The 9351-nt window shown below is 40.8% G+C and overlaps 1 protein-coding gene and 1 long non-coding RNA gene across 4 annotated transcripts in view; both read right to left on the bottom strand.

Moving 5' to 3' along the window:
- lrp4 (low density lipoprotein receptor-related protein 4) overlaps nucleotides 1–9351 on the bottom strand; it is a 117549-nt gene that overhangs the window by 74747 nt on the left and 33451 nt on the right. The gene's annotated exons all lie outside the window — the stretch shown is intronic.
- LOC117945719 overlaps nucleotides 2539–9351 on the bottom strand; it is a 20064-nt gene continuing 13251 nt past the window's right edge. Inside the window, exons 3-4 of the long non-coding RNA XR_004656875.1 lie at nucleotides 6573–6577; nucleotides 2539–2665 (exon numbers count right to left, since the gene is read on the bottom strand). This is a non-coding gene — a long non-coding RNA (uncharacterized LOC117945719). The remainder of the gene's footprint in view (nucleotides 2666–6572; nucleotides 6578–9351) is intronic.

Here is a 9351-nt window from a genome sequence, read left to right as displayed (position 1 = left end):
ACACACACACACACACACACACACACACACACACACACACACACACGGCCGGCCAGCAGTCTCTCTGAAGTCAGTTCAAAGATGACACTGACTTGGCCAGGGATGAGTGACTGGCTGCTGGACGGCCATGTGGGCTGGCACTCCGGGGTCGGTGGGTGGGCGGACAAAAAGGCCCGAAAAATGTGTTAAAAAAAGCAGAATTTGCAAAAAAATAAATAAATAACGCTCGCTTGAGGTGTTTTTTGCCTTTTTTGAAAAATATGAAAACAGCTTTGCCTTATAAGGTGTGACTTAGCGAATATGTAACTCACATGACTATAGTCCCGGTATCCATCGCATGGGGGAAGGATCGGGATACAGGTCCCATTCAGCGTACACTTGTGGCACAAGGTGCGCAGTGGAGTCGCAGTGGTGCGACTGTAGCCTGTGCCTCAGCCATGTCTGTTAACGTAATGAATTGGTTCAACAGTTTGAATGGTATGGCCCTGCTCACCGTGTTAACACAGCGGTGAACGGTTGTCTTGCTGATAACAAATGTCTCTGCCACAACCCTGTGTTCTGTACAATGCTACCTCTCTCCATTTAGCCAAAGAACTTAGCTTCTAAACACTTTGATATAGCAAGCCAGTTTGCAATCTACAACCATGCGTAACGTCAACTTGTGACGAAACTACCCTTTGTGTAGTCTACACAAGTCTAGTCTTTCTTTTTTGAGACCTTTTAAAAGTTTGCTTGACAATTAGATGGAAACTTCACTAGTGAACAACCCCCCCCCCCCCCCCCCAACAACTTCTACAGCTGCAGACTCCAGAAAATATTACATTTGTTGATCATTTTGCTTGCATGTTTTTTTGTGGCAAACAATATGCAAATGCAAATGTGAACACTGGTCCTACCAGCACACAAAACACATATTGTAGGTTTTAATCTGTGGGATTTATTTGTAAAAAAACATGTGCAATGTTATACATAAACACTGTCATTTGATGAATGGTACCAGTTAGTTTAAAGCTAAATTTCAATTGAAAAAAAATAATAGTAGAGCTATAATAAAGAAAAAACAATGTCTATATCGGAAACTTCTTACAGCCAAAGTAAAATCACTTGATCTCTGGACCAAGGCAGACGCCTTCAGCAGAATTAAACCAAACCCATTTGTAGCTTTGTGAGATATCTTACCGATAACTAAACTGGTTTACACTGGGAAAAGTCAAAATGTATGTCATGCTTGGCATACTTTTAAATTAATTTGAAGAATCTTTTATAGACAAAAAACGTCTGTGTGAGTGATGTAGTGTGGTCTCCCTGGTCACAGGGCCATGAAGGGGTTAAGGAGGGAGAGGGGCGAGCGTGTCGTACTAGGTTTCATTTTCCACGATTGTCAGCCCTTTGTGATGACTATGGCCTCCACACACTGTACTTATGTGGCTTTGGGACTCAATATGTATGTGTGTGTGTGTGTGTGTGTGTGTGTGTGTGTGTGTGTGTACTGTGTGTATGTGAATGAGGGAAGGACTCTGTAGTATGATCAAAGAGAAAACGCATAAAAGATCCATCACATTTACTCTGACAAGTGTTTTAAGGATTTTAATGACCTAATGGGAAACTGGACCTTTTTCACAAAGATGCCACGAATGTTAAAAGGGACACGCTGATGATGAAGGATGGAAGGTGCACATGGGCAGATGAAGAGCTGCAGGTCGTAATCCTGTGCGGGAAGACTCCTGTGGCGTTAAGTGCGGTCGAGAAAGCAAGTGTTCTATATTGAAGAAGCGATGCGAGGAGGGAAAAGAGAGACTGAGAGCGGGGAAGTTTGGTCTATTTGTTCAGCGGCTGCAGAAGCAGCACCGTGAATGTCACAATGTTGAGATGAAAGCGATGATGTGGTGAGAGAAAGACAGCTTCGACTAGGCCTTGGTCTCGAACAGCAAGACCCAAAGTACCGAAAGTTGTCTTTGAATGCCTGCAGCGTTACTTATTCGATCAATACGTGCTTCCAAATTTAAATCATGATTTTTTTTTTCTAATTTCATGTAGGCAAGGTCCTACGGTACGGCTTGTTGGGTTTTGACAACATTTGACATTCAGGAACTATGGCTTCTTTAGTTAAATGAAAAAAAAATATGAATAAAAAGCAGAGTTTCTTCTACAGTTCAAACAGCATGGCTTGAGTTACAGTAGAAGCTGAGACTTTGAGCATTTCAGTGCAAAGATGTGCCGGCTTTTTGCATTTTCTGCCAAACCTTAGAACCGAACTTTACGCTTGCACTACGCTGGTCGACGTAACGACGCTGGTCGAAGTAACGACGCCACCGTTGATTACAGGAAGGTGTTCATGTAGGTGGACCGTTCAATGCAGTAGGCTATGAGAAAGTGAAAATGGTACTCGTGAGCCGACAAAGTGTTGTTTGGCAGTGCTTTCAGTCAAAAGAAGGTGATTTGAGTTGAGCTACATGTTCTGATTTGTCTCGTGGTGGCAAGGCCCCTAAACAATACCCAACACTGCCGCTGTTAGAACGTTTACGTACTGTTTGAAACATCCGAAAGAATTAAGGAATCTACAGACAGCAGCCAAAATGGAGCAACTTCACTTACCGCAAAGAAAGGACAGTCACAGCTAAAATCTTGTGTTAACCAGACGACCATTACCAGCTTTGCTAGCTCTCTTGTTTTCCTGGCATAATGTTGCCTATTCTTTATTTCTTTACTGTTAAACTAAATTAAAAATACACTGCTGTGGAGTTTGTTTACTTCAATAACGTTTTTATTGTGTTAATGCACTGAGGATGGGAGTTGGATTGTGTGTGTGTGTGTGTGTGTGTGTGTGTGTGTGTGTGTGTGTGTGTGTGTGTCGGGCCCGGCAGTGAAAACACAAAGGATCTCTGAGCTCTGCCTCTGGCTGTGAGCACTAGACTCGCTGGGTAATGTGCTGAGTGAGCACTTGGTGTCCAAGCTCACTCTAATCCACAGATTGTCTCTTTGGCCAGCTGACCCCCCCACCCCTTCTCTCACAAACAGACACACACACACACACACACACACACCCCCTACTTTAACTCCCAAAATCCCCCAACAGGGGCCTCTATCAGGGATACACGGGTAGCTCACTTTCATTCAGCTTCAACTGATCCCGGATGGGATGTAATTTACCAATTCGTTTATGCCGCATACATTCTTAAAATCCCAAGATCCATCCTTGAATCTGTACTTTTTAAATGTGTGGTTTTACAATAATTGTTCTATGTAGGGAGCTTCCCAAGAGTACGTGGCGCTAAACTTTTAGTGGATTGAACATTTAATAGACTGACGGAAAACTATTGGTTAGTATTTTTGATAATCAATTAACAATTTAAGTCTGTGGTTCCCAACCCAGATCCCAGGTACCCACAGTCCTGCTTATTTTCCACCTCCCCTGTTCTACCCACACCTGATAAGATAAATTAGAGGTTTTTGGTCAAAACTTAGCTAAATTCTTCAATATTTTCTGACATTTTACAATGAAAAAAGAGTAATTTGACTTGGATAAATTTGCTACAGAAAATGTGCTAAATGAAAAACTAAGCATTGCAGGTCATAAACCAGACATACCAGTCATAAACCAAGCCCACTTTAACTGACACATAACCCTAAAATAATCTACAAGAATAAAACCAAATGAAAACAGGACATGGTGGATTCAATGAAAACAATCTGGAGATTAGTGATGACATGAGTGTGGTGTTTATAGTTTATATATTACTTTTCAAAATTGAGTTTCAAAATATGAAAAAAAAACGGAATCCTACATCTACGCCAAACCAGGATGCAAACCTCAAAAAATGTCCAATAAACCCAAACTAAGTGACCCGTCTCCACTACAAACATCTATTGTTCTGTGAAGGCAAATCAAAACCATGTTTTGGGTTTTTAAAAACAATGGAGCTCACTCAGCTCAAATTAAAAGTAGCTGAACTGATGGGAATGTTAAAACCACAGTGCTTGAACAAGTGTGCAGATAGAACAAAACCGCAGGATGACTTAAGTGCAAGAAAAGTGAATTGGCTGTCTACTAGAGTGCAAAATCTCTGGTGTGGGACGATTTTACTATTTCAATTTGACTGCAGGTTGAAATTACAGATTTTTTACTCTGTGTGTGTGTGTGTGTGTATATATATATATATATATATATATATATATATATATATATATATATATATATATATATATATATATATATATATATATATATATATATATATATATATATATATATATATATATGTGTGTGTGTGTGTGTGTTTGTGTGTGTGTGTTGGGTGTGTGTGTGTGTGTGTGTAAGCGGTATCAGGTTCAGTCCAGCAGAGTCAGTCTGTAATTGCTACACGAGCCACACGTCTGGGCCAAAACTTCAGCCTAAATCCCCCCCCACCTGCTAAGGGGCTGCATGGTGAGAGACTGAAATCCATCTGACGTACAAATCAGATTCAGAACGTGGCAACCTACAAGAGAGAGTACAGCAAACCAGGATTGATGTCTGAATAACTTTTACAATAACAGTCATTAAACCTTCCTCTAACAGCATGAACGCAGTGTTGAATTTCTCATTTTGAGGAGTTGGTTTTACAACACTTGCAGTCAGTTTGGGCTGCATGATTTAACATCAAGAATGATAATCCTTAAAAATGCAATTATTAGCTATGGACAGAGCTGAGAAGTACAATTAAATAAACATAAAATATGACGTGAGTACACTGACTCAACAGTTCAAACCAATCACATCATCTTGGCGCTAAGCACTGGACTGGTTGTGACCATAGATTAAGATACACATTGTAAAGTAAATGCAACCTCTTGTCATGAAACCAAGAGGTAAAAAACATAAAATAAATAAAAACTACAAATATGTATCTATTTTTAAATTCTCACACACTAAAAACATAAACATTCACCTGAGCTTGGTAAGGCACCAAAACAGTTCAATCTTAAACAAGAACAAGTACAGTGTTCCTAACCAGGCATCACCGCAGCAACAGATGCTAGATCAGTATTAGCAGCTTCATTTGGTCCATGTCTGTGAATGTGAACTCCAGGCAAAAGGATAAGTGTAATAAAAGGAGATTAATCCATGCGGGTGAGCTGTAACTCACTTTATGGGCCTTGACTGGATGAGAAGAGCAGGCACTGAGGTAATACTCAGTAATATCCAGTTGTAAACGGACACAGCATGAAGGGCTCCGCTCCACATCGCTAACCTCCTCCATGTTGGCACCAGACGCTCTATGATGTTAACATTTAGGATTTGGAGCAAAAACTGGGCTTGTAAATTGTAAATCTTTGAGTAGAAGTTTGCCAGTTTCAGTATATTGACCTCTCTGTTTTCTACATCAGTCTGACAGTCAGCCGTTAAAATGAGCTGCTAACTACAAGGAGGGCTCAAACAAGCGCATGCACGCGCAACACACTCGCGCCTGTACAAATGTACACACACTGTATCAACCAAACTGGTATCAGAATAGAGCCATACTAATTCTGGATTTTGAAGGCAAATACTGATTTATTTATACGCTGTTTTTTTTTTGACACAAACACACATTAACTGATCCCTCAACCAACTGCGACAGAGAAGATTCACAGACGTCAATCCTTAATTCTTATTAACCCTAACAATTCTTCGGTTCAATTCAAATAGAATTTTTTCACTTTAACTGTTGGCAGTTTTGTTTTGCTAATCCAACATCATATGCACTGAATATTTCTGTGGTCAATACGGACCAATAATATACCCTCAGGGGTGATTATTGGTCAGGATTTAACTGGAAACTATTCCATACTGCAAGTTAATATATTCCTTCAGTTTTGTAACAAAACAGTCCATCTGTTTTGTGCCCATATTCTGGTTGGATATTCTGAATAAGGCCTATTAGCATTTTCCAATTAAGACGTGTGGGATATTACGATATTATTTGGGTTTTTTGGACCCATTGCATTCGGAATATGCGTCTCAATCTGGGTTTTTACCACAAGCTTATGTTCAGCGCTGTGCGTTACTATGGTTGCTGTACACAAACCAACCAGCCAACACCTCGCAAAGCTGCCGGCCTGATGAAAGGGAGAAACACAGCTATATTTAAACATTATCAAAGACTTGGATATCAACAGGTTTTGCACAACTACATGTAAATGGAAATATTAGTGGAAAACTTAATTCCATTAGCCATGTAAACAGCTTAGTCGGAATATTGTTTTTCCAGAATAAGGGAAAACAACAGAATTGTATGTGCATGTAAACGTACACACTCTCACACTCCATTTTGGAGCCTCTTTATAAGCTGAAACACCAACACTTAGATATATCTATTTACATAAAAACAATTTGTGAAGTAATTAGGGAAATGTAAACTAGATGTTAAGAATTATACTTTATTTGTACTTTTATAGGGTTACCGCAGGTGATACATTTGTTAATAATAGGAAAGACAGTTTGTGAATTGAATTTCTTTGAAAGTAGTGAAATGTGGGATTCATTTTGTATCCCTTACCCCAAGAACAATACATGCACATCGTGAAGTTATGAAACCTCATAAGAGACGTACACACCCTGGTCCCCTCAGGACAACAAAACCCCGGAGCATTCCATAGAAGGTGGGAGTGGAGTGGTTGGAGCACGGTGGGGGTGGAGGGATGTTAAATTGGTGACTTGGAAGGCAGAGCCTTTCCAGAAGCGGAGCGGACAACCTGTGGTTGGGGTTGAATTCTTTCCCTCTCTGGCTCCTTTTAGAAAAAGAGAGGAAAATGGCAAACACAGACCCCTCCATTCAAAGTAATTTATCCCTATGGCCAGGCCTTCTTTACCGGCTGCAATAGCCCCCTTCCGGGGCTGCCCAGCAGGATGCCTGCGAGTGGCGTGTGAAACTCTCCTGTCTCCTTCAGCTCAAAAGGGAAGGATGAACAATGGCCCTCGCCAGGCGCTGGCTCTGAACAATCCCTCTCTCTCTCGGCTTCCCTCTCTGCTTTACTTTCTCAGTCTCTAAAAAATAACCACAAACTATTTCAGCATTACCTACATTCCTTTATCCATCCGGTATCATCCGTCAGCAGCCATTTCTTTCAACATCGACGGTTTTCTCTCATCCGTTCCTTTTCATTCTCCCTTACCTCAAAATCGTCTCTTGGTTTCCCATCCATTTCTCTTTGCCTCAACTCTTCTCGTCTTCCTTTCTGCTAACTCCAAGGCAAAAACTCTGAATCAAGGCGAAGGAGAGCATGGAGCGCCCCACAATTTACTGGGTTCTCAGGACCCCATTTGACCCTACCATTGCCCCAGTCATCAAAACATGGGTGACTCATCCTCCATCACCATGTCTCAATCCAACCATCTTTCCATCATTGAAAAATCTTTCTTGCCTGAAGGGGCTTGGACAAAACTCGGAGAACAGGTGGACAAAGGAATTGTTGCTCTGATTAATAGCATATTTGTCAGGGACGACATTACAACTGACTTTGATCTACGGTACCCCATGTGAGATTTTGGCAACATATGGAACACAACAGTGAAAACAATGAAAATGAGTGTGGACAGTGAGACAGCTTTGTGCCATTACAATAAACTCTGTTGCACGTCTCTTTCCCCAGGCGGAGGATGTTCGAGAACGAGCTGGGCTTCAGCAGAACATGTGGTTCGTCGGTTCACATGGCGACCCTCCAACTGGTTCAGGCTGAAAAACAGGCAAAGTCAGTCTGATCAATCAATAACAATGTGGACAGTTTCGCCACAGAATGAGGCTCAGCAACAATCTGCACAGCTCTTGCAGGGAGCCATTTCCCCCCCCCCCCCGGCAATCAACCATTCACCAGTGGCTCCTACAGAGCTATTGAGCATTCACCAGGCACCTCCACCCCGACAAGCGCGACAAAAAGCATTTTAAAGCAACACTCCCTGCAGTTCCCACACTATTTCACCTGTCAAACGCTTACAAAACATTTGAGGAAGGCCAAATGCTCCTCGGGGGCGCCACTGCACACCTCTTGCCAGCCTCGGCCCCACTAAAGACGCCGTTTTTCCTCTCAAAGAAAGAATATACCATACACTTTTACCACTTATTATCACAAGCTACAATTCTGAGCCTCAAAACCCAGACAGAACCTTCCACCTTGACAAACATTACTTAAAGTAAGAGCAGGAAAACCGGAAGAAAGTGTTTCCTCGCAGAGCCAGACTCCTGGAGCGAGAAGATGAGTCATCTGGGAATGATGTTCAGGAATCAATACAAACCAATTGTCTGTTTGAGGAAGGAGACTACAGCAAAGGCAAAGAAAGGGCAGTGCCGGAGATCCGTTGTGTTGTAGGAAATTAGAGGAGTCAGAACCTTGTCCGGCTGATTGATCATTTGAGTGAACTAGGAAGATGTCAGGGTCTCGCATAGCTTCACGGAGATCTGACGAAGAGAGCAAGAGCAGCTCCTCGGGGCATCATTCACTGAAGTCTTCATTCTGAATTCAGAGTGTACACAGCTCTGCAGACTAGGGGTAAAGATACAGTCAGCTCGCAGCTCAACGGGTTCTATTTTTAAGAAAGTTGAGATAAAAACAAGTGGTGCATTCTTTAAGTATTAAGATAAGATACTTTATTGATCCCCTGGGGAAATTCCCTTGTTAAAGCAGCTTAAAAGAAATTGCAACAGAATAAGGAAAAATACACATTAAATCAAAATCAAATATAAATCAAATATAAAAAAATATAATAAGTATTATACGATACACGATACAAGGAAAATATGCTATAACTTTGTTGAATATCACAATCACAATATTACTTGCGATAAATGTATATATTTCAACAGATAAATATGAATGTACTTTTATACTGCTTTTAGTATTCTTCTAAAGTACAAAATATAGCTTATTGTATTTAAAAACAAAGAGGAAACCATTCCTAACATTCTTTCATTGAACACATTGAACTGAATATAAAAGGAACCAGTAAAAAAGAACGTCAATTTAAAATGCGATTTTCTGCTGATATTTTCTTTCTACAAACACGTTTTTGATTGTCTTTCACAATATGTCGCAGCGTGAAATGAAATGAAGCCATGAAATGTTGTACTTCTGTATATGATGTTACTAATATTGTCAAATTGTTCAGCTCCTCTGCGCGCGCACACACACACACACACACACACACACCACACACACACCTCTAGTTCTTAAACTCTGAGATTCGTTTGACAATAAGGTGACAAAAAACCCCGTACCTTATCCAATGACACACTTTTATCCTCATTTGGATGAGACACAACTGCACTCTAAAAAATAAAGCATTGGGTCTACAAAAAAAAACATGTTAACGTTTTCCACTAGAATATTTAAGTTAAG

This window comes from Etheostoma cragini, chromosome 1, assembly GCF_013103735.1.
Source record: "Etheostoma cragini isolate CJK2018 chromosome 1, CSU_Ecrag_1.0, whole genome shotgun sequence".
Classification (NCBI taxonomy): Eukaryota; Metazoa; Chordata; class Actinopteri; order Perciformes; family Percidae; genus Etheostoma; species Etheostoma cragini.
The sequence above is the reverse complement of the archived record's forward strand: the minus strand, read 5'-3'. Positions and strand labels throughout refer to the sequence as shown.